Raw genomic sequence first — 24409 nt, 5'->3', positions numbered from 1 at the left:
CAGGACTGCCAACACTATAGACATAGAGCGCCAGGACTGCCAACACTATAGACATAGAGCGCCAGGACTGACAATATAGACATAGAGCGCCAGGACTGCCAACACTACAGATATTGAGAGATTCAGGATTGCCAACACTAAAGAGGACCAGGCAGGACTGCCAACACTATAGAGCACCAGAACTGCCAACACTAGAGAGAAAGAGGACCCGGCAAGACTGCCAGCACCGTTGGGGCTGTTGTCACCGGCAGGTGTGGTGAACAGTTTCCCATATTGCTATTGTAGCGCCGTGGTCGAAATGGCTGGAGAGAGAGAGAGAGAGAGAGAGAGAGAGAGAGAGAGAGAGAGAGAGAGAGAGAGAGAGAGAGAGAGAGGCTGTTGTATTTCCTTCTTTTAGGCCTAAGAACTTTGGAGAGGCTGTATTTGTGGGTAGATGCCACGGTTTTGCCAGTGGCCATTTTTTTTTTATGCTTCTTTGGAGGGTTAGACACACACCGCTCATTATGTCCTAGAGAGAGAGAGAGAGAGAGAGAGAGAGAGAGAGAGAGAGAGAGAGAGAGATTGCCCCTCCTAGACTCTAGCCTTCCTTTATTCCCTCTAGATGTATCGCCTTTCGTTGGACACTGACCTTCTCTCTCTCTCTCTCTCTCTCTCTCTCTCTCTCTCTCTCTCTCTCTCTCTCTCTCTCTCTCTCTCTTTTTCCCTGGCCACCCACACACTCCTTTTTGTATTTACTCTGGAGAACTTCTCAAGTTTGCCCTGGGCACCCTTCCTTTTTTACCTGAGAGAGAGAGAGAGAGAGAGAGAGAGAGAGAGAGAGAGAGAGAGAGAGAGAGAGAGAGAGAGAGTAAATAATACCGTGTGGTAATTTTAACCCGACCATGGTAAAACTGTGCATTTATCAGTTGGGTAGGAGGTTGGCAGAAGGGATTAATTCCAATAGGAGAGAAAGGGAATTATCCTCGCGGGCGAAATTTGTAGAGAATTAGATTCCATTAGTTACCCTTAAAGGAGATGTAGCGCTTGGCGAGTGTAGGGGCGTGTTTGAGCGTTGGGTCTGTAACCGCTCTGGTGCGTGTGTGTGTGTGTGTGTGTGTGTGTGTGTGTGTGTGTCCCAGGGGGGAAGGGAGGGGGCCTTCCCAGCTGAAGGATAGGGAGTAAATCAGTGGAGAAGAACAAGGAGAGAGAGAGAGAGAGAGAGAGAGAGAGAGAGAGAGAGAGAGAGAGAGAGAGAGAGAGAGATTGGAAAGGTACCAGTGTGCAACGTACGTGGTCTTAGCTACTTCCGTTGCCAATTAGCCTTTCCAGAATGATAAAGAGACAAGAAATCTGTGGTTTTTCTTTTCTTTTATCTTAAGATTTGATGGTTGACGTGTGTGTGTGTGTGTGATAAAGGAACGCCACGGTTACTGGAGAGGAGGAAATTAAAAGCGATGAAGTAAACTTATCCCATGTCGTGCTAAGGTGGAATAAGGATGTTGCTGGAAAAACATTCACCAAGTGTTATTCCTACTGTAGATAATGAGCTCTTTTTTATATCATAAAAAAGCCAGTTTTTAGTACCTGGAAATACTGAAATAACAGCAGATTTTCACATCTATTGGGTGAAATAACAGCAAATTATTGGACACAGAAGAGATGGTACTGGAAAAGAATTAGTAATTGTTTATATTGGTGTTCTTAGCGTTGCTTTTACCATTTTCTCTTTCGATTTTCAGAAAGAAAATAGTAAAAGTGTTGGGGGGATAGACTTGTCTGTCAAGGGAGCTTCCATAATTGCCCGTAGACGTAAAAATGAATTAGAAAAAATTGACATTATTCCTTCGCGTGTCTTTTTTTTTCTTTTTTTCTTTTTTTTTCTTTTTTAACTGGAAAATGGAAGGTGACTGGAAGAAGTGAATGCCGTGTGTTTGGACAGATTTTAAATGGTGGTCAGATATTACCCCTCTGGTAGCGAAAAGGGGGTTCTGATAGGTCTCTGTGGTCTTTGCTTCACCAGTGTCAATGCCTGCAAGGCGAGGATTCCGAAGACCAGATCAGACCCACCCCAAAGACCCCCCGAACCCCACACCCACCCCCACTCCTCTCTGTCGTTCACACTGGAATGGGTCGTTTGCCAGAAACTCTTAGGTGTCGTTAATACGCACTGAGCGTATGAGGTGTTGGCTCTTATTATCATGGTCATGTTTTGTTGCTAAGTGCGTATATAGCACAGACGGATCGATGCCGAAAATGGGTTGCGTTTTGCTCTGGAAATGGAAAAAGGGGAAAAAGAAAGAGATGTGTCGCTGGAACGCCCAGAAACCTTCCAGCGAAGTAGTTTTGGAAAAGAGGGTCGAAAGTAGATTAGCGAGCTGTTTTTCAGCGTTCAACCAGTTTGTGTGTCAGGCTATATATATATATATATCTCTCTTTCAAACTATTCGCCATTTCCCGCATTAACGAGGTAGCGATATATATATATATATATATATATATATATATATATATATATATATATATATATATATATATATATATATATATATATATATGTATATTGGAAAGGATCACAATTTTGTGCGAGATCAAGATATATATTCCTATGAGTCCACGGGGAAAATGAAACACGATAAGTTCCCAGGTGCACTTTCGTGTAATAATCACATCATCAGGGGAGACACAAGAGAGAAATGAAAGTCAGTTGATGTACATCGAAGAAACGAAGCTAGGACGCCATTTGGTAAACATGTGATTGTCCAAAACATAGGAATATATATATATATATATATATATATATATATATATATATATATATATATATATATATATATATGTGTGTGTGTGTGTGTGTGTGTGTGTGTGTGTGGATTGAAGCAAGAAATCTTAATGGGAGTGACACGAACATACAACTTAGTGTCAGTCAAAATGTGTTTTTGCCACAATACTTTTGTGAGGGATTTTGAATAAGATGAGAATCGCATTTGTCCTTTGACTTGCAGTGTTTATACCCCATGGGAGTGAGGTCGGTCGGTCCCTTGTGGGCTGAGTCCTGTAACACCAGTCTGAGGATTGGCTTTGACTCTGTTCCTTATTGGTTAAGGGCCATATAGCCTTCGGGAAATATCACACACACACACACACACACACACACACACACACACACACACACACACACACACGCTCACACACACACACACACACACACACACACACACACACACACACACACACACACACACACATACACACACACACACACACACATACACACGCACACACACACACACACACACACACACACACACACACACACACACACACACACACACATATACACGCACACACACACACACACGCACACACGCACACACACACACACACACACACACACACACACACTGTACCAGTGCATTTAGGTGAAGCCTGGGTTTCCATACTCAGTGTACACAAGCACTTCCTCCTTCAGTGGATGCATTGACTCAAGCTCTTCTCACTTCACCGTGCACACTTAAGTACACTTATAATGATGCTTAAGCCTACTTTACACCACAACAGGCAGATCTGAAGCACAAGAGAGGTGTTTTGAAGAGGATCAGGGAATGATGTGGTGTGGTGATGTTCTCGCCATTTGGGAGCATGATAGAGCAGGCGTGGTTTGGGAGCATGATAGAACAGGTGTGGTTTGGGAGCATGATAGAACAGGCGTGGTTTGGGAGCATGGTAGAGCAGGTGTGGTTTGGGAGCATGATAGAACAGGTGTGGTTTGGGAGCATGATAGAACAGGTGTGGTTTGGGAGCATGATAGAGCAGGTGTGGTTTGGGAGCATGATAGAACAGGTGTGGTTTGGGAGCATGATAGAGCAAGCGTGGTTTGGGAGCATGGTAGAGCAGGTGTGGTTTGGGAGCATGATAGAACAGGTGTGGTTTGGGAGCAAGATAGAGCAGGCGTGGGTTGGGAGCATGATAGAACTGGTGTGGTTTGGGAGCATGATAGAACAGGTGTGGTTTGGGAGCATGATAGAACAGGTGTGGTTTGGGAGCATGGTAGAACAGGTGTGGTTTGGGAGCATGATAGAGCAGGTGTGGTTTGGGAGCATGATAGAACAGGCGTGGTTTGGGAGCATGATAGAGCAGGTGTGGTTTGGGAGCATGATAGAACAGGTGTGGTTTGGGAGCATGATAGAACAGGTGTGGTTTGGGAGCATGATAGAACAGGTGTGGTTTGGGAGCATGGTAGAGCAGGTGTGGTTTGGGAGCATGGTAGAGCAGGTGTGGTTTGGGAGCATGATAGAGCAGGCGTGGTTTGGGAGCATGATAGAACAGGTGTGGTTTGGGAGCATGATAGAGCAGGCGTGGTTTGGGAGCATGATAGAACAGGTGTGGTTTGGGAGCATGATAGAACAGGTGTGGTTTGGGAGCATGATAGAGCAGGCGTGGTTTGGGAGCATGATAGAACAGGTGTGGTTTGGGAGCATGATAGAGCAGGCGTGGTTTGGGAGCATGATAGAACAGGTGTGGTTTGGGAGCATGATAGAACAGGTGTGGTTTGGGGGCATGATAGAACAGGCGTGGTTTGGGAGCATGATAGAACAGGTGTGGTTTGGGAGCATGATCGAATAGGCGTGGTTTGGGAGCATGGTAGAACAGGCGTGGTTTGGGAGCATAATAGAACAGGCGTGGTTTGGGAGCACAATAGAATAGCCGTGGATAGGGAGTATAATAGAGCCATCTTGGATAGAGAGCATGATATAGCCTTCGTGGCTATAGACCATAATAGAACTATGTCGTGGATAGAGAGCATAATAGACTAGTGGATAGGTGAGGATAATAGAATAGCCGTGGATAGATGAGCATAATAGAATAGTCGTGGATAGTGAGCATAATAGAATAGTCGTGAATAGATGAGCATAATAGAATAGTCGTGGATAGATGAGCATAATATAATAGTCGTGGATAGATGAGCATAATATAATAGTCGTGGATAAAGAGCATAATAGAATAGTAGTGGATAGTGAGCATAATAGAATACATCATGACAGTATTATGTCTGTTGCCCATCATCAGTGTTGCAAATAGATCTATAATTATAATCATAGATGAGTCAGATGATAACGAATATCCTCACTGAATACACCAAAATAAGATATATTATTGTTTTAATTATATTGATAACCATTTGTGAATGTGTCATGTTCATATATATATATATATATATATATATATATATATATATATATATATATATATATATATATATATTCCTATGAGTCCACGGGGAAAATGAAACACGACAAGTTCCCAAGTGCACTTTCGTGTAATAATCACATCATCAGGGGAGACACAAGAGACAAATATAAACATGCGATTGTCCAAGACATGTTTACCAAAAGGCGTCCTAGCTTCATGTCTTCGATGTAAATGACTGACTTCAATTTCTCTCTTGTGTCTCCCCTGATGATGTGATTATTACACGAAAGTGCACTTGGGAACTTATCGTATTTCATTTTCCCCGTAGACTCATCGGAATATATATATATGTATATATATATATATATATATATATATATATATATATATATATATATATATATATATATATATGAGAAAGGGATAAAAAGAAGTGAGATTCGTTTGCTCGTGTTAGCTGGGCGGTCATGAGAAATTACGTCATGCATCAAGTAACATGTTGTAATGTAGTGCGTCATTATAGACGCGTCGTGGACCATGAATGCCGCTCATGTCTCGTCCAATAAGGTCATAGGTCATTTCGCCCCGCTCTGTGCACGTGATGATCAACAATATCTGATGATGGCAAGCCATTTTCGACCCTCAGAATGGGAGGTAACTTTTTAAGGTTTATGTGTTTATATGTATTTTAAGGTTTCTAAGGTTATTTACGTTGTTAATATGATCTTTAGGGGGTTTAACTTTTTAAGGTTTATGTGTTTATATGTATTTTTATGGTTTTTAGGTTATTTACGTTCTTAATATGAACCTTTAAGGGGAGGTAACTATTTAAGGTTTATTTATGTATTTATTTTAAGGTTTCTAAGGTTATTTGCGTTCTTAATATGAACTTTAGGGATGTAACTTTTTAAGGTTTATGTGTTTATATGTGTTTTAAGGTTCGTAAGGTTATTTACGTTCTTGATATGACCCTTAAGGGTCAAGGGTAAGGTTAGGTCACCAGTGACCCTAAGGGTCGTGTGTCAAGGACTGTACATGTCTTTCAGTTTAATGGCCTTACGTACGACTGTACGTGCTGTCGTGCTCAAGGGCCGCACAGCCGTGCTCAAGGGTCGTACCACCGTGCTCAAGGGCCGTACAGCCGTACTCAAGGGCCGTACAGACGCACGTATCAATTGAGCTCAAAGATTGGTTTTAAAATCAAAGAAATTCGACATTTCACACGTTTAAACTCACAGATATTCGACATTTCACACGTTTAAACTTAGATATTCGACATTTCACACGTTTAAACTTCCAGATATTCGACATTTCACACGTTTAAACTTAACGACTTTTTCATGAAGGATTTGAAGAAATGAATTACCCATCTCGTAACTTCAGTCGCCCCACAGTGTAGCCAAGCTGAAGTGGAAGCTGAATGGTAACACTTTGAAGGGAAGTTTAATGGCCGTTTAAAAGCTGAATGTTAACACTTTGAAGGGAAGTTTAATGGCCGTTTAAAAGCTGAATGTTAACACTTTGAAGGGAAGTTTAATGGCCGTTTAAAAGCTGAATGTTAACACTTTGAAGGGAAGTTTAATGGCCGTTTAAAAGCTGAATGTTAACACTTTGAAGGGAAGTTTAATAGTCGTTTAAAAGCTGAATGTTAACACTTTGAAGGGAAGTTTAATGGCCGTTTAAAAGCTGAATGTTAACACTTTGAAGGGAAGTTTAATGGTCGTTTAAAAGCTGAATGTTAACACTTTGAAGGGAAGTTTAATGGCCGTTTAAAAGCTGAATGTTAACACTTTGAAGGGAAGTTTAATGGTCGTTTAAAAGCTGAATGTTAACACTTTGAAGGGATGTTTAATGGCCGTTTAAAAGCTGAATGTTAACACTTTGAAGGGATGTTTAATGGTCATTTAAATGAGATGATTCGTTAAATACACTGATAAGTTTAACAACGGCCGTTTTATTTAAATGCCGTTTGAATCAGGTTCTTGGCCGGATACACTGATAGGTTTAATGGTCGTGTATTTACAAAAAAAAACAGAAATGATATAGTTTTTTTACCTTGGACTTGGTCAAGGTTATTGGATTAGATATGAAAACTTTTTTTATTATATCTATGTGGAAGATCGGGAATACCCTTTTTTTCTTTTAAGTAAGTATTTACTTAAATACTTTAAAAAGTAATTTTTTTTTTCTATGTTTGGGAAGGTACCAATCGCATGGGAAGGATGGGTCAGTGTTTGTGTATCCGTGAAGACAATTTGGTTGTTAGCGTTGCGACGTGTTGAAGTACATGCTATTCCATTGGACTGGTTGGTAGGAAGGATGGGATATTTTACGTGTGATTGATATATATCGATAAATGATAAGTATTAATGTTGATTATGAATTAGAGATCTGATTTTATGTTTCCGTTTCATTTCACTTTATTTGTTTTTCTTCTTTTCAGGATGTTTTGCTGGCACAGCCCATGGTGGTCTACTTACAAAGGTAAAGACCCTCTTCTTTGCGTTATTGTTACCAGCAAAGACGCAGTAGTAGTAATAGTAGTAGTAATAGTAGTAATAGTAGTAGTAGTAGTAATAGTAGTAGTAGTAGTAGCGGACCATGTATGTATGTATGGTCTGTTAACCTCACAAACCTTCAGACCATGTATGTATGTATGTATGGTCTGTTAACCTCACAAACCTTCAGACCATGTATGTATGTATGGTCTGTTAACCTCACAAACCTTCAGACCATGTATGTATGTATGGTCTGTTAACCTCACAACCTTCAGACCATGTATGTATGTATGGTCTGTTAACCTCACAAACCCTTAGACCATGTATGTATGTATGGTCTGTTAACCTCACAACCTTCAGACCATGTATGTATGTATGGTCTGTTAACCTCACAACCTTCAGACCATGTATGTATGTATGGTCTGTTAACCTCACAAACCCTTAGACCATGTATGTATGTATGGTCTGTTAACCTCACAACCTTCAGACCATGTATGTATGTATGGGCTGTTAACCTCACAAACCTTCAGACCATGTTTGTATATATGGTCTGTTAACCTCACAACCTTCAGACCATGTATGTATGTATGGGCTGTTAACCTCACAAACCTTCAGACCATGTTTGTATATATGGTCAGTTAACCTCACAACCTTCAGACCATGTTTGTATATATGGTCAGTTAACCTCACAACCTTCAGACCATGTTTGTATATATGGTCTGTTAACCTCATAGAAGGTTTAAGGTCAGAATATGTTGTCTTGTGGATGGGGTTTGCTACCAACCAGCGCTTCGAAGCTCTCAGACCAACTACCAATCAAGTGATTTGCTCCAGCGAGCGTCCGGTAGTTAGCAATGGTCTATAACGAAAGCGTTTGACTAATTAGCTTTTTTGTTTAATGGCTCTGCCTTCGCTCTTAGATGGTGGGGGGGTTTGTGTTGGAGAGTCCATTTAGGGAGGTTTGTGTTGGAGAGTCCATTTGGGGAGGTTTGTGTTGGAGAGTCCATTTGGGGAGGTTAGTGTTGGAGAGTCCATTTAGGGAGGTTTGTGTTGGAGAGTCCATTTGGGGAGGTTAGTGTTGGAGAGTCCATTTAGGGAGGTTTGTGTTGGAGAGTCCATTTAGGGAGGTTTGTGTTGGAGAGTCCATTTGGGGAGGTTAGTGTTGGAGAGTTCATTTGTTGTGTGTGTTGGGGAGTCCATTTGGGGAGGTTAGTGTTGGGGAGTTCACTTGGGGAGGTTAGTGTTGGGGATTCCAGTTGGGGAGCCCATTGGGGGATTCCATTTGGGGAGGTTAGTGTTGGGGAGTTCATTTGGGGAGGTTAGTGTTAGGTAGCCCATTTGGGGAGGCTTGTGTTGGGGAGGCCATTTGGGGAGGTTAGTGTTGGGGATTCCATTTGGGGAGGTTAGTGTTGGGGATGCCATTTGGGGAGGTTAGTGTTGGGGAGCCCATTTGGGGAGGCTTGTGTTGGGGAGATGGTTTATGTTGGAGGTGTGAGAGTCACTTGTGTTGGTGGTCATTTTTTTAAACTAAAAAGAAAAGAAAAGAAAAGGTCATTTTTATTCAGTGGGTTTTGTAGTTTGGTGGTGGGGGAAAAAAGGGGATTTGAGTTTTTGTGTTCCTTGCTGACGGGCGAGTTCTATTAATCAGAGGAGAAGCGCAGGGAGAGAGAGAGAGAGAGAGAGAGAGAGAGAGAGAGAGAGAGAGAGAGAGAGAGAGAGAGAGAGAGAGAGAGAGAGAGAGAGAGAGAGAGAGAGAGAGAGAGAGAGAGAGAGAGGAAAGTTGCCAGTTTCCGAAACACAGGTACATTTGCATATTATGGGGGCAGGTGGGGGTTGTAGAGGTGGTGGTGGTGGTGGTTGTGTGGTAGTGGTAATGGTGGTGGTTGTGGTAGTGGAATGTGGTGGTTGTGGTAGTGGAATGTGGTGGTTGTGGTAGTGGAATGTGGTGGTTGTGGTAGTGGAATATGGTGGTTGTGGTAGTGGAATGTGGTGGTGGTTGTGGTAGTGGAATGTGGTGGTTGTGGTTGTGGAATGTGGTGGTTGTGGTAGTGGAATGTGGTTGGTGGGGGAGGTGGGGTGGGTTGTGGTTGTTGACGGTGGTAGGTGTGTTTAGGAGGGGAAGGGGTTGTGGTAGTTGTGGTAGCGGGTGTGGTAGGTAGTGTCTGGTTGCACAGTGGGGTGGTGGTAGTAGTAGTGGTTGAGAGGGTGATAATTTGGTGAGGTTTGGTGGAACGCCCCAGGTGTTGGCCAGGTGTGGGTACTGTGGAATGGGGTGGATGTATGGTAGCTGGTATGGTTTGGTGGGGGGTTTAGTGGTGGGGTGGGTGTGTGTGGGGTTGAAGGGGAGGGTGGGCGGTTGGAGGGGTTGTCGTGGTGGTGTTCGTGGGTAGGTTCGGTTGTGTGGTGGTTCGTTTGGTTTGGTTTTGGTTTGGTTCTGTGGTTGTGTGGTTGGAGGTACACAAAGGACGAGAGGTTTGGTTTTTTTTTTTTTGAGTGGGTTTGATGATGTCGTAATTCACGAGTATGTTGGTTCGAACCTCAGGGTATGACGGGTCGCGTTAAAGTAACGTGTACCGTCGTGCTCAAGGATCGTACCGTCGTGCTCAAGGATCGTACCGTCGTGCTCAAGGATCGTACCGTATGTGCTCAAGGATCGCACCGTCGTGCTCAAGGACCGTGTCACCGTCGTGCTCAAGGATCGTACCGTCGTGCTCAAGGATCGTACCGTCGTGCTCAAGGATCGTACCGTCGTCATGTTCAAGGATCGTACCGTATGTGCTCAAGGATCGTACCATCGTCGTGCTCAAGGATCGTACCGTCGTGCTTAAGGATCGTACCGTCGTGCTCAAGGATCGTACCGTATGTGCTCAAGGATCGTACCACCGTCGTGCTCAAGGATCGTACCGTCGTGCTCAAGGATCGTACCACCGTCGTGCTCAAGGATCGTACCGTATGTGCTCAAGGATCGTACCGTCGGTGCTCAAGGATCGTACCGTCGGTGCTCAAGGATCGTACCATCGTCATTTTCAAGGATCGTACCGTCGTGCTCAAGGATCGTACCGTCGTATGGGGGGGGGTTTAAATCTCCCCCCCCCCTCTAGAAACGGAAATGATGGGACAGTCGCCCCATCATTGGGTTTCGAACCCTCGACCCTTTCTCCCACCCGCGGGGTGAGGTGAGGGCGACCACTTACCCACTCAGCCATCACTGCCTATAATATAGAACCAGTGTTGGCACTGCCCACCTCGGTGCCACCATCTGTACCACCGCCGCCATGACTGCTGTCACTGCCACCACTACCACCACCATCGCTCCCGTCACTACTACCACCATCTTCACCACTAGCTGTCATCCCTACCACCATCTCTACCACTAACTATCATCCCTACCACCATCTCTACCACTAGCTATCATCCCTACCACCATCTTCACCACTAGCTGTCATCCCTACCACCATCTCTACCACTAACTATCATCCCTACCACCATCTCTACCACTAACTATCATCCCTACCACCATCTTCACCACTAGCTATCATCCCTACCACCATCTCTACCACTAACTATCATCCCTACCACCATCTCTACCACTAACTATCATCCCTACCACCATATTTACCACTAGGTATCATCCCTACCACCATCTCTACCCCTAGTTATCATCCCTACCACCATCTCTACCACTAGCTATCATCCCTCCCACCATCTCTACCACTAGCTATCATCCCTACCACCATCTCTACCACTAGCTATCATCCCTACCACCATCTCTACCACTAACTATCATCCCTACCACCATCTCTACCACTAGCTATCATCCCTACCACCATCTCTACCACTAACTATCATCCCTACCACCATCTCTACCACTAGCTATCATCCCTACCACCATCTCTACCACTAGCTATCATCCCTACCACCATCTCTACCACTACCACCACTATCGTCCAGCCACTGTGGCGTTGGCCATCACCTTGGCCACCACCACTGTGGTAGCCGTCGGCCAGCGCCACTACATTGCTCCACAGCCATTTATTGACCTCCCCCCCTCCCATTCCTCTTACAGTGTCCGCCACTGCCACCGCTCGCGCCACTGGAGAATAACAACTTGCCACTGCCACTAGACGCCACCTGTGGCGCGTCCTGGTCATGCCATTTCCTCTGTGTGTGTGTGTGTGTGTGTGTGTGTGTGTTGCTACCACTGCCACTACCAGAAACAACCCTACTACTACTTCTATTATTGCCACTACTCCTCCTCCTCTTCTTGCCACTACCACCACTGTTGCCACTGCCAGACAGGTCTGGAGAGTGGACCAAACAAAGGCTGTGTGATCCTCTCACGGTCGAAATTAAAATTAAACAAAGACTTGGGCCACGAATTTACATAGGCTATTTTTTTATTCTTTTTTTTTTCTTTTTTTAAAGTGGTAGACTTGCGTGCTGGGCGCCGGCGAGGCCCTGTATTGTGGGTGACCCTCCCTCACTCCCTCCCTCCTTCCCTCCCTCCACCCCGCCCCTCCACATCATCATCATCTACCCTCCCTTCTTCCCTTCCCCTCCCTTCCCCTTCCCCCCTTCACCGCCCTCCACGTCATCATCTACCCTCCCTTCTTCCCTTCCCCTCCCTTCTCCTTCCCCCTTCCCCACCAACACATCCACACATCCACCCAACCACCCAACCACTCCCAACTTTTGTGATGGGTGGAGAGAGAGAGAGAGAGAGAGAGAGAGAGAGAGAGAGAGAGAGAGAGAGAGAGAGAGAGAGAGAGAACCAGAGAAGGTGATGGTGAACCGTCAGGGTTCGAACCCCCACCCCCCCCCCCCCAGAAGGCGAGGGTTCAACTCGGCCCCAAGAACCGTCAGGGTTCGAACCCCTCCCCTCCCCCACTCCCCCACTCCCCCCCTCCCCCCCCTCACCACGTGCTGTACGCCAGCCAGGACCGCTCGTAGTGCAAAGATTACTATATCAAACCCCCCTTTCCCCTTCTCCCCTTCCCCCCTCACCCCTTTCCCTCCCCCCTTCCCCTCGCCGCGAATGGACGCACAAGATTGCGGGCGACTGAGGTGGTTGTGCGTGAGTCGCGTTACTTGTGCATGATTGCCGGTACTTGCGGGTGGTTACGGTGGGGGGGGGGGGGGGGGGTGGAGATGCGCGCCTGATTGGGGTACTTGCGCGTGGTTAGCGCAGTGTGCCCCCGGGCTGTGGTGTGTGTGTGTGTGTGTGTGTGTCATCTCTCTGATTTCTTTGGACACCGGAGGAATGTGTGTGTGTGTGTGTGTGTGTGTGTGTGTGGTGTGTGTCTGTATTCGCCCTGGAAGGCAATGTGTGTGTGTGTGTGTGTGTGTGGTGTATGTGTGTTTGTGTGTGTGTGTGTGGTGTGTGTGTGTGTGTGTGTGGTGTGTGTGTGTTTATGTGTGTGTGTGTGGTGTGTGTGTGTGTGTGTGTGTGTGTGGTGTGTGTCTGTATCCGCCCTGGAAGGCAATGTGTGTGTGTGTGTGTGTGTGTGTGTGTGTGTGTGTGTGTGTGTGGTGTGTGTCTGTATTCGCCCTGGAAGGCAATATTGACGAAGGATTATTTTGTCAACAGATTTTCTTTTTAATTTTTCGATCCGTCAGGAACCCACTCGATTTTGATCGCCTTTGAGACGACCCTCCCTTTTTTTTTTAAGTTTCAATTCCCTGAATACAGAAGTGAGGGAGCGTGCTCTTCCGAGGCCCCAAACCCGCTTTGGACAGGTGTAGTATATATGCTGATGATGCCCTAGTGGTGCTCTTCCGAGGCCCCAAACCCGCTTTGGACAGGTGTAGTATATATGCTGATGATGCCCTAGTGGTGCTCTTCCGAGGCCCCAAACCCGCTTTGGACAGGTGTAGTATATATGCTGATGATGCCCTAGTGGTGCTCTTCCGAGGCCCCAAATCCCCTTTGGACAGGTGTAGTATATATGCTGATGATGCCCTAGTGGTGCTCTTCCGAGGCCCCAAATCCCCTTTGGACAGGTGTAGTGTATATGCTGATGATGCCCTACTGATGATGCCCTAGTGATGACCAACCGTACCCTTGTTTTCCTTTTCTATTTCCTCGTCTTTCCTCTCCCTTGTGGTCGTGGATGGAGGAGGAGGAGGGAGGAGGAGGAAGAAGGAGGGAGAGGAGAGAGAGAGAGAGAGAGAGAGAGAGAGAGAGAGAGAGAGAGAGAGAGAGAGAGAGAGAGAGAGAGAATACAGAAGAATGGAAGAAATATACAAGAGGGGAAGGGAAAGAAACTTATGGAAACTTGGGGAAATAATGGAATGGGGAAATAGCTCTGGGAAGAAACGTGAAACACAGATTCGATCACACGCGTTGAGGACTGGGAAGGGGAGAGATTAGGAAGGGAGGGAAGGAAAGGGGGAGATGGTGTAAAAGGTGGCAGGAAGGGGGATAGATTAGGGGAAAGGGCAAGGAAACGGGAAATGGGGAGGGAGCAGATGGTGGGTTGGGGGTGTGGGGATCCGGCGGGCAGAAAGGGGTGAGACTGGGTGAAAATGATTCCAGCACTCTCTCTCTCTCTCTCTCTCTCTCTCTCTCTCTCTCTCTCTCTCTCTCTTAGAATCAGTCACGCGTTTCTAAAGCTACGTGACACACACACACACACACACACACAGTTCTCCAAGACATTGTCTTAATTTTCTTCTTGTTTTTGGGGGGGTCGTGTATGTTTGGCAGTGTGACCTTGAAGTAATCCGGTGGTTAGCGTTCGACACTGTAAGCCAATCAGAGCACGTTGTTACGTGGGGGAAGGGGTGGGGGGGGCTTGGGTCGTCTTCGTGCGTTCGAGTACGAGTTTAAAAGGATCGCAGGTGTGTGTGTGTGTGTGTGTCCTTCCTAAATTTCACCGAAAGAACACAAGAAGGAGAAAATGGGAAAGTGGAACGCCACAGGATAGAAGGAAAATATATAGAAAGCCGAACACCGCAGGATAGAAGATGAGTTAGCAACACCGCAGGTTAGAATATTATAGAAAACAGAACACCACAGCATAGAGGGAAATATGGGATACAGAAAGCGACAGGATAGAATAGAATATAGAAAGTGGAACGCGACAGGATAGAAAGAAATATAGAGTATAGAACGCGACGGGATAGAAAGAAATATGGAATATAGAACGCAACATGATAGAAAGAAATATAGAACACGACAAGATAGAAAGGAATATAGAACGCAACAGGATAGAAAGAAATATAGAATATAGAACGCGACGGGATAGAAAGAAATATAGAATATAGAACGCGACGGGATAGAAAGAAATATAGAATATAGAACGCGACTGGATAGAAAGGAATATAGAATATAGAACGCGACGGGATAGAAAGAAATACAGAATATAGAACGCGACGGGATAGAAAGAAATATAGAATATAGAACGCGACAGGTTAGAAAGGAATATAGAATATAGAACGCGACGGGATAGAAAGAAATACAGAATATAGAACGCGACGGGATAGAAAGGAATATAGAATATAGAACGCGACGGGATAGAAAGAAATATAGAATATAGAACGCGACTGGATAGAAAGGAATATAGAATATAGAACGCGACGGGATAGAAAGAAATATAGAATATAGAACGCGAGAGGTTCGTGCCGATGGTTAGCGCATCCAGCTAAGTTCGTAGCTAGCGTAAACCGGCGTGATCTCGTCCCGAACACAGAGGAATTCAAACACCAGTAGACGGTTGGGTTTGAATTTAAATTCAAGGTGGACTCAAACTCGAATGTGTATGAATTCAAGCAAGGAAGAGGCCAGTGGGTTTGAATTTATTATATGTAGAATCCAGAATGCAGAGGAATTCAGACAGCCACAGACTAGTAGAATCCAAAACCCAAATTGAGACGAATTCAAGGAGCCACAGACCAGTGGCTTTGAATTCAAATCCCATTACGGAGGAATGCAAAAGGGCCACAGACCAGTGGCTGAATTCAAGGAGCCACAGACCAATGGCTGAATTCAAAGAGCCACAGACCAATGGCTTTTTGAATCCAAGTTACGAGTGCTTGAACAGTGTATTGTGTTCATTATGTCTTTGAACAGTGTATTGTGTTCATTATGAGTCTTTGAACAGTGTATTGTGTTCATTATGAGTGCTTGAACAGTGTATTGTGTTCATTATGAGTTTGAACAGTGTATTGTGTTCATTACGAGTGCTTGAACAGTGTATTGTGTTCATTACGAGTGCTTGAACAGTGTATTGTGTTCATTGTGAGTGCTTGAACAGTGTATTATGTTCATTAGGTGTGCTTGAACAGTGTATTGTGTTCATTACGAGTGCTTGAACAGTGTATTGTGTTCATTGCGAGTGCTTGAACAGTGTATTATGTTCATTACGAGTGCTTGAACAGTGTATTGTGTTCATTACGAGTGCTTGAACAGTGTATTGTGTTCATTACGGGTGCTTGAACAGTGTATTGTGTTCATTATGAGTCTTTGAACAGTGCGTTATGTTCATTATGAGTTTGAGTACATTATTTTGTTCATTACGAGTCCATGAGTATGTTATGTTGTTCATTGCGAGTCTTTGAACAGATCATTTTGTTCATCACGAGTCCTTGAAGTTTATCTTGTTCATTTTAAGTCCTTGAAAAGTCTGATTTGTTCTTTACGAGTCGTTGAACAGCTCATTTTGTTCTTGGGAGCCCATTTTGAAAATTCATGTTCAATGTTACGTATGCTTGAACAATACATTGTTCTCAGGACGTGTCCTTCGATAATTTGTTCTACGTCGTTCTTGAACAGCTTGTTCTTCAGCAGCGATTGCTGTACATGTTATCTTGTTCTGTAAGATTTCTTTGAATTTTTAAAGGATTTCGTAGTTTATTTATTTATTTATTTATTTATTTATTTTTTACTGTTCTTTATGTCGAATTATATTTCAGTCATTTTCATGATAATGTTACACTGTGTTTGTTAATTATTTATTGTTATGGTGATGTAATTTTGTTTTTTTTCCTTTGTATGTTAATAATATTCGAGGCCTGTGTTTGACAATGTTAGATTCCGTTGCGTGTTAATATTCCCGGCTTTTGAATGTTAATTTTTCAAAGTCCTCTGTATGTTAATATTCCATGTTTTTTCCAAGTTGAATTTCGTTAGGGCATGATATTGATATGCCAGGTCTTTGTAGGTTAATCTTTCAGTGTTAGTTATGTTAATATGCCAAACCGTTGTATGTTAATATTCCATTATTTTTTTTTAATGTTAACATTCCAAAGGTCTGTATGTTAATAATTCAGGGGGTTCCTATTTAGCATGACTTTTTCTGCCGAGATCTTGAAACTTTGTTAAACTTGTTAGAATCGTGTCCGGGATCTTGAAACCATGTTAAAATGGTTAAAGTCGTGTGTTAACTTAATTCCATTGCATTTATCCCCTGCGGGTCCCTTTCAGTGAGAAATGTTTTGACGATGGTGCACGAAACGTATAGACGAGAAAGAAATAAGTTTTGAAATAGGTGAGAAAGTAATGGAGAGAGAGAGAGAGAGAGAGAGAGAGAGAGAGAGAGAGAGAGAGAGAGAGAGAGAGAGAGACGGACGGAGGGAGAGAAAGAGAGAGAGAGAGGGGGGGAGGGACGGACGGAGAGAGAGAGAGAAAGAGAGTGAGAGGGGAGAGAGAGAGAGAGAGAGAGAGAGAGAGAGAGAGAGAGAGAGAGAGAGAGAGAGAGAGAGAGAGAGAGCCAGCTCGCTCAAGGCGCACACAGCGCTCCGCCGGCTCACAGTGGACCATGACGGGCACAAACTCCACAATTTTGCCGATACAATTTTTCAGCGGTCGGAGGACGCTGGGTACACGACCCCCCCCCCCCCCCCCCCCCACACACACACACAGACACACACACACACACACACACGCACGCACGCACGCGCACACATCCGTGGTATAGCCACACTCAGCGTTACCGACCATGGGTTACAGCACGGGGGCCAAGCCAGCCAACCAGCCACTCCCGCATGCATGGGTTCGATTCCCCTTAAGGGAGGGAGGGGGGAGCGGCAGTTGGCCCACGGGCAATCCCAGGTGTTCATCCCCCTCCCCTCCCTTCTCTCTCTCTCTCTCTCTCTCTCTCTCTCTCTCTCTCTCTCTCTCTCTCTCTCTCTCTCTCTGGTACAACAGATTGCGTACAGAAACAGGTTTCAGGTGTCCAAATATACGCGTATGATACGGGCGTATAGAGTGGCACGGCGTGCGTAAATACGGGTGACGAACTACGCAAGGAAGTAAGGTTTTAAGCTTCGGTATACGCCAAGGACGGATATTCGAATATCAGGAAATACGCGAAATAAGGGTTTCGAGTGTGTGTGTGTGTGTGTGTGTGTGTGTGTGTGTGTACGTGCGGGGAGAGGTTTCTGTTATCTGGTCATGCTTTAGAAACCGGTTTTTAATGGACCGATTTTACCCACTTAAGGTTTCGAATATCGATATATGCGTAGTATATTTATGTATATATTTTTTATACATGTGTATATATGTATATGTCTGTGTGTGTATATATATGTGTACAATGAGATGTATAGGTATGTATATTTGCGTGTGTGGACATGTATGTATATACATGTGTATGTGGGTGGGTTGGGCCATTTCTTTCGTCTGTTTCCTTGCGCTACCTAGCTAACGCGGGAGACAGCGACAAAGCAAAATAAAATAAATAAATAAAAATATTTTTTAACATATCTCGATATGCGTTTGCTGAAATAGAGGTCTGAAATGCTGAAATATGTGAGGTTTAGTGAGTTTGAATATGCGCAGGTATAACGCGAGTCCAGTATATTTGAATATACGCGAATATTTTCTCTGAATATCAAGACAGCTTCAAAATTGGGTCGAATATTCTCTCTGAATATCGACTTCAAAATTGGGTTGAATATTCTCTCTGAATATCGACTTCAAAATTGGGTTGAATATTCTCTCTGAATATCGACTTCAAAATTGGGTTGAATATTCTCTGAATATCAAGACATTCAAAATTGGGTTAATGTTCTCTCGAATATCAAAACTTCGAAATTGGGTTAGATATTTTCTGAATATCAAGACAACTTCAACATTGGGTTGAATATATGTCTGTGTGTGTATATATATGTATACGTTGAGATGTATAGGTATGTATATTTGCGTGTGTAGACGTGTTATGTATATACATATGTATGGCGGTGGGTTAGGGCCATTTCTTTCGTCTGTTTCCTTGCGCTACCTCGCAAACGCGGGAGACAGCGACAAAGCAAAATAAAGAGAAAAAAAAAAAAAAAATATATATATATATATATATATATATATATATATATATATATATATATATATATATATATATTACTCAGCCTTTTCTTTCGAGCGAGATGTCACCTTACTTTACCAATATGGAAGAAAAAAAAGAAAAAAGATGTTTGGTTCTCTGGCCATGACCCACCGTCTCTGGTTGTTAGATATGTCCCCAATTTCCCCCTTCCCTCCACGCCCGCAGCACCAAACAGTTTCATGGGTCCGGTTCGCCCGACTAGAAGGGGGGAGGAGGACCCCCCTCCCATGGGTCTACAACACACACACACACACACACACACACGCGCGCGCGCGCGCACGCTTGGTATATTCTGACGTATTCATTTTTAGATAACACTTGCGTTGCATTGCATTATCCACTAAGATGCGTTACGTATCTTTATATTACATACAAGTCTACGGGTTTGACACTCCACACACACACACACACACACACACACACACACACACACACACACACACACATATATATATATATATATATATATATATATATATATATATATATATATATATATATATATATAAGGGTAGGTAGATGGAAGGTACTCGTAGGTAGGTAGGTAGATGGAAGGTACTCGTAGGTAGGTAGGTAGATGGAAGGTACTCGTAGGTAGGTAGGTAGATGGAAGGTACTCGTAGGTAGGTAGATTCTCGTAGGTAGGTAGATTCTCGTAGGTAGGTAGGTAGATGGAAGGTACTCGTAGGTAGGTAGATTCTCGTAGGTAGGTAGGTAGATGGAAGGTACTCGTAGGTAGGTAGGTAGATGGAAGGTACTCGTAGGTAGGTAGATTCTCGTAGGTAGGTAGATTCTCGTAGGTAGGTAGGTAGATGGAAGGTACTCGTAGGTAGGTAGGTAGATGGAAGGTACTCGTAGGTAGGTAGATTCTCGTAGGTAGGTAGGTAGATGGAAGGTACTCGTAGGTAGGTAGATTCTCGTAGGTAGGTAGATTCTCGTAGGTAGGTAGATTCTCGTAGGTAGGTAGATTCTCGTAGGTAGGTAGATTCTCGTAGGTAGGTAGATTCTCGTAGGTAGGTAGATTCTCGTAGGTAGGTAGATTCTCGTAGGTAGGTAGATTCTCGTAGGTAGGTAGATTCTCGTAGGTAGGTAGATTCTCGTAGGTAGGTAGATTCTCGTAGGTAGGTAGATTCTCGTAGGTAGGTAGGTAGATGGAAGGTACTCGTAGGTAGGTAGGTAGATGGAAGGTACTCGTAGGTAGGTAGGTAGATGGAAGGTACTCGTAGGTAGGTAGGTAGATGGAAGGTACTCGTAGGTAGGTAGGTAGATGGAAGGTACTCGTAGGTAGGTAGATTCTCGTAGGTAGGTAGGTAGATGGAAGGTACTCGTAGGTAGGTAGATTCTCGTAGGTAGGTAGGTAGATGGAAGGTACTCGTAGGTAGGTAGATTCTCGTAGGTAGGTAGGTAGATGGAAGGTACTCGTAGGTAGGTAGATTCTCGTAGGTAGGTAGATTCTCGTAGGTAGGTAGATTCTCGTAGGTAGGTAGATTCTCGTAGGTAGGTAGATTCTCGTAGGTAGGTAGATTCTCGTAGGTAGGTAGATTCTCGTAGGTAGGTAGATTCTCGTAGGTAGGTAGGTAGATGGAAGGTACTCGTAGGTAGGTAGATTCTCGTAGGTAGGTAGATTCTCGTAGGTAGGTAGATTCTCGTAGGTAGGTAGGTAGATGGAAGGTACTCGTAGGTAGGTAGATTCTCGTAGGTAGGTAGGTAGATGGAAGGTACTCGTAGGTAGGTAGATTCTCGTAGGTAGGTAGATTCTCGTAGGTAGGTAGATTCTCGTAGGTAGGTAGGTAGATGGAAGGTACTCGTAGGTAGGTAGGTAGATGGAAGGTACTCGTAGGTAGGTAGGTAGATGGAAGGTACTCGTAGGTAGGTAGATTCTCGTAGGTAGGTAGATTCTCGTAGGTAGGTAGGTAGATGGAAGGTACTCGTAGGTAGGTAGATTCTCGTAGGTAGGTAGATTCTCGTAGGTAGGTAGGTAGATGGAAGGTACTCGTAGGTAGGTAGATTCTCGTAGGTAGGTAGGTAGATGGAAGGTACTCGTAGGTAGGTAGATTCTCGTAGGTAGGTAGATTCTCGTAGGTAGGTAGATTCTCGTAGGTAGGTAGGTAGATGGAAGGTACTCGTAGGTAGGTAGATTCTCGTAGGTAGGTAGGTAGATGGAAGGTACTCGTAGGTAGGTAGATTCTCGTAGGTAGGTAGGTAGATGGAAGGTACTCGTAGGTAGGTAGATTCTCGTAGGTAGGTAGATTCTCGTAGGTAGGTAGATTCTCGTAGGTAGGTAGGTAGATGGAAGGTACTCGTAGGTAGGTAGGTAGATGGAAGGTACTCGTAGGTAGGTAGGTAGATGGAAGGTACTCGTAGGTAGGTAGGTAGATGGAAGGTACTCGTAGGTAGGTAGGTAGATGGAAGGTACTCGTAGGTAGGTAGATTCTCGTAGGTAGGTAGATTCTCGTAGGTAGGTAGATTCTCGTAGGTAGGTAGATTCTCGTAGGTAGGTAGATTCTCGTAGGTAGGTAGATTCTCGTAGGTAGGTAGATTCTCGTAGGTAGGTAGATTCTCGTAGGTAGGTAGATTCTCGTAGGTAGGTAGATTCTCGTAGGTAGGTAGATTCTCGTAGGTAGGTAGATTCTCGTAGGTAGGTAGATTCTCGTAGGTAGGTAGATTCTCGTAGGTAGGTAGATTCTCGTAGGTAGGTAGATTCTCGTAGGTAGGTAGATTCTCGTAGGTAGGTAGATTCTCGTAGGTAGGTAGATTCTCGTAGGTAGGTAGATTCTCGTAGGTAGGTAGATTCTCGTAGGTAGGTAGATTCTCGTAGGTAGGTAGATTCTCGTAGGTAGGTAGATTCTCGTAGGTAGGTAGATTCTCGTAGGTAGGTAGATTCTCGTAGGTAGGTAGATTCTCGTAGGTAGGTAGATTCTCGTAGGTAGGTAGGTAGATGGAAGGTACTCGTAGGTAGGTAGATTCTCGTAGGTAGGTAGATTCTCGTAGGTAGGTAGATTCTCGTAGGTAGGTAGATTCTCGTAGGTAGGTAGATTCTCGTAGGTAGGTAGGTAGATGGAAGGTACTCGTAGGTAGGTAGATTCTCGTAGGTAGGTAGGTAGATGGAAGGTACTCGTAGGTAGGTGGTAGGCAGGTTCTCGTAAGTAGGTAGGTGGTAGGTAGGTTATCGTAAGTAGGTAGGTAGTTAGTAGGTACTCGTAGGTAGGTAGATTCTCGTAGGTAGGTAGGTAGATGGAAGGTACTCGTAGGTAGGTAGGTAGATGGAAGGTACTCGTAGGTAGGTAGGTAGATGGAAGGTACTCGTAGGTAGGTAGGTAGATGGAAGGTACTCGTAGGTAGGTTCTCGTAGGCAGGTAGTAGGTAGGTTCTCGTAGGTAGGCACTCAACCTTCGCACTTCCATCTCAATCCCTTTTGCGAGAGGTGGTTTTCACAAGACTGGTCCGCTGACGAAGAGAACCAACACTAAGGAGGAGGCCAGTGAGCACGGGGGGGGGGGATGGTTTCTAGCCCCCACAACCAGCATCACTCGTAGCCAGTGGCCAGGGCTTTACCCTTAGCCCTGAAGTGGCCACTGGCAAGGCCTTTACCCTTAGCCCTGAACTGGCCACTGGCAAGGGCTTTACCCTTAGCCCTGAACTAGACACTGGCAAGGGCTTTACCCTTAGCCCTGAACTGGCCACTGGCAAGGGCTTAACCCTTAGCCCTGAACTGGCCACTGGCAAGGGCTTTACCCGTAGCCCTGAACTGGCCACTGGCAAGGGCTTTACCCTTAACCCTGAAGTGGTCAGAGACAAAGGCGTTACTCTTAACCCTCAACTGGCCTCTGGAAAGCCTTTGACCCTTAACCCAGAACTAGCCTTTGACCCTCAACCCTGAACTGGCCACTGGAAAGCCTTTGACCCTCAACCCTGAACTGGCCACTGGAAAGCCTTTGACCCTTAACCCAGAACTAGCTACTGGAAAGCCTTTGACCCTCAACCCTGAACTAGCCAGTGGAAAGCCTTTGACCCTCAACCCTGAACTGGCCACTGGAAAGCCTTTGACCCTTAACCCTGAACTAGCCACTGGAAAGCCTTTGACCCTTAACCCAGAACTAGCCAGTGGAAAGCCTTTGACTCTTAACCCTGAACTAGCCAGTGGAAAGCCTTTGACCCTTAAACCTAAACTAGCCTGTGGAAAGCCTTTGACCCTGAGCCCTGAACTAACCAGTGGAAAGCCTTTGATCCTTAACCCAGAACTAGCCAGTGGAAAGCCTTTGACTCTTAACCCTGAACTAGCCAGTGGAAAGCCTTTGACCCTTAAACCTAAACTAGCCTGTGGAAAGCCTTTGACCCTTAACCCTGAACTAGCCAGTGGAAAGCCTTTGACCTTTAACCCTGAGCAGTGTCTCATCCGTTCTTCCCACCTCCACCAAAACTTAACAGTGAGGAAATAAACTATGGATCCCGACAGCCGTGGCTTTGGGCATAAGTCTCTACCTGACGGTGTATAACGTCATTTATTGTCATTTTACGAAGTGGTTTATGGATGTATTTTGTTACAGTATTATTTGCCGAGTTCTCATAAGTTTTCTGTTTTTAGTATTGATTTAAGGTCATGATTTTGGATTATTGAGGGTAGTATGTTTCTTGTTATTTTTTATGTCTTATTTTTTTTATGTCTTATTTCTCTCGTTAATAGTTATATATTGTATATTTTTAATCTTTTGTTATATATCCTATATTTCTCGTCATTATATATATGTATTTATATATTCCTATGAGTCCACGGGGAAAATGAAACACGATAAGTTCCCAAGTGCACTTTCGTGTAATAATCACATCATCAGGGGAGACACAAGAGAGAAATATAAGTCAGTTGACATACAGTACATCGAAGAGACGAAGATAGGACGCCATTTGGTAAATATATATATATATATATATATATATATATATATATATATATATATATATATATATATATATATATATATATATATATATATATATATCCTGCATCCCTCGTCATTACGTATATATTTCTTATATTTCACGTATCAAAAGTCCATTTACTTCGAACGATGTATTTTTTTTTCCCCTCTCTCTTTTGACCTACATTTTTATGGTTGGGACGTGCCACTTGGCATCGCTCAGGCATGAGGTCTCTGGGAATTTTATGACGTGATGGTCTTCGTCGCAGGCCAAGAGTGGCGTGGGATTCGGACCATAACTGATTTTCTCTCTCTCTCTCTCTCTCTCTCTCTCTCTCTCTCTCTCTCTCTCTCTGTGCTCGTTAGTCCTGTCATTTCGAGTATGGTACCGGCCACATACACGTGGGTGTGTGTTATATGTATATGATCACTATTGTGTGTTGTAGGGAGAGAGAGAGAGAGAGAGAGAGAGAGAGAGAGAGAGAGAGAGAGAGAGAGAGAG

At 44.3% G+C, this 24409-nt stretch overlaps 1 long non-coding RNA gene across 8 annotated transcripts in view; it reads left to right on the top strand.

Annotated features, from left to right (window-relative positions):
- LOC139758809 (uncharacterized) overlaps positions 1-24409 on the top strand; it is a 190363-nt gene that overhangs the window by 94777 nt on the left and 71177 nt on the right. For all 8 annotated transcript variants that reach the window (XR_011714938.1, XR_011714935.1, XR_011714939.1 and 5 more), the window contains exon 3: positions 7613-7653. This is a non-coding gene — a long non-coding RNA (uncharacterized lncRNA). The remainder of the gene's footprint in view (positions 1-7612; positions 7654-24409) is intronic.

This window comes from Panulirus ornatus, chromosome 31 (assembly GCF_036320965.1).
Source record: "Panulirus ornatus isolate Po-2019 chromosome 31, ASM3632096v1, whole genome shotgun sequence".
Classification (NCBI taxonomy): domain Eukaryota; kingdom Metazoa; phylum Arthropoda; class Malacostraca; order Decapoda; family Palinuridae; genus Panulirus; species Panulirus ornatus.
This window is presented reverse-complemented; position numbering and strand designations above follow the sequence as displayed.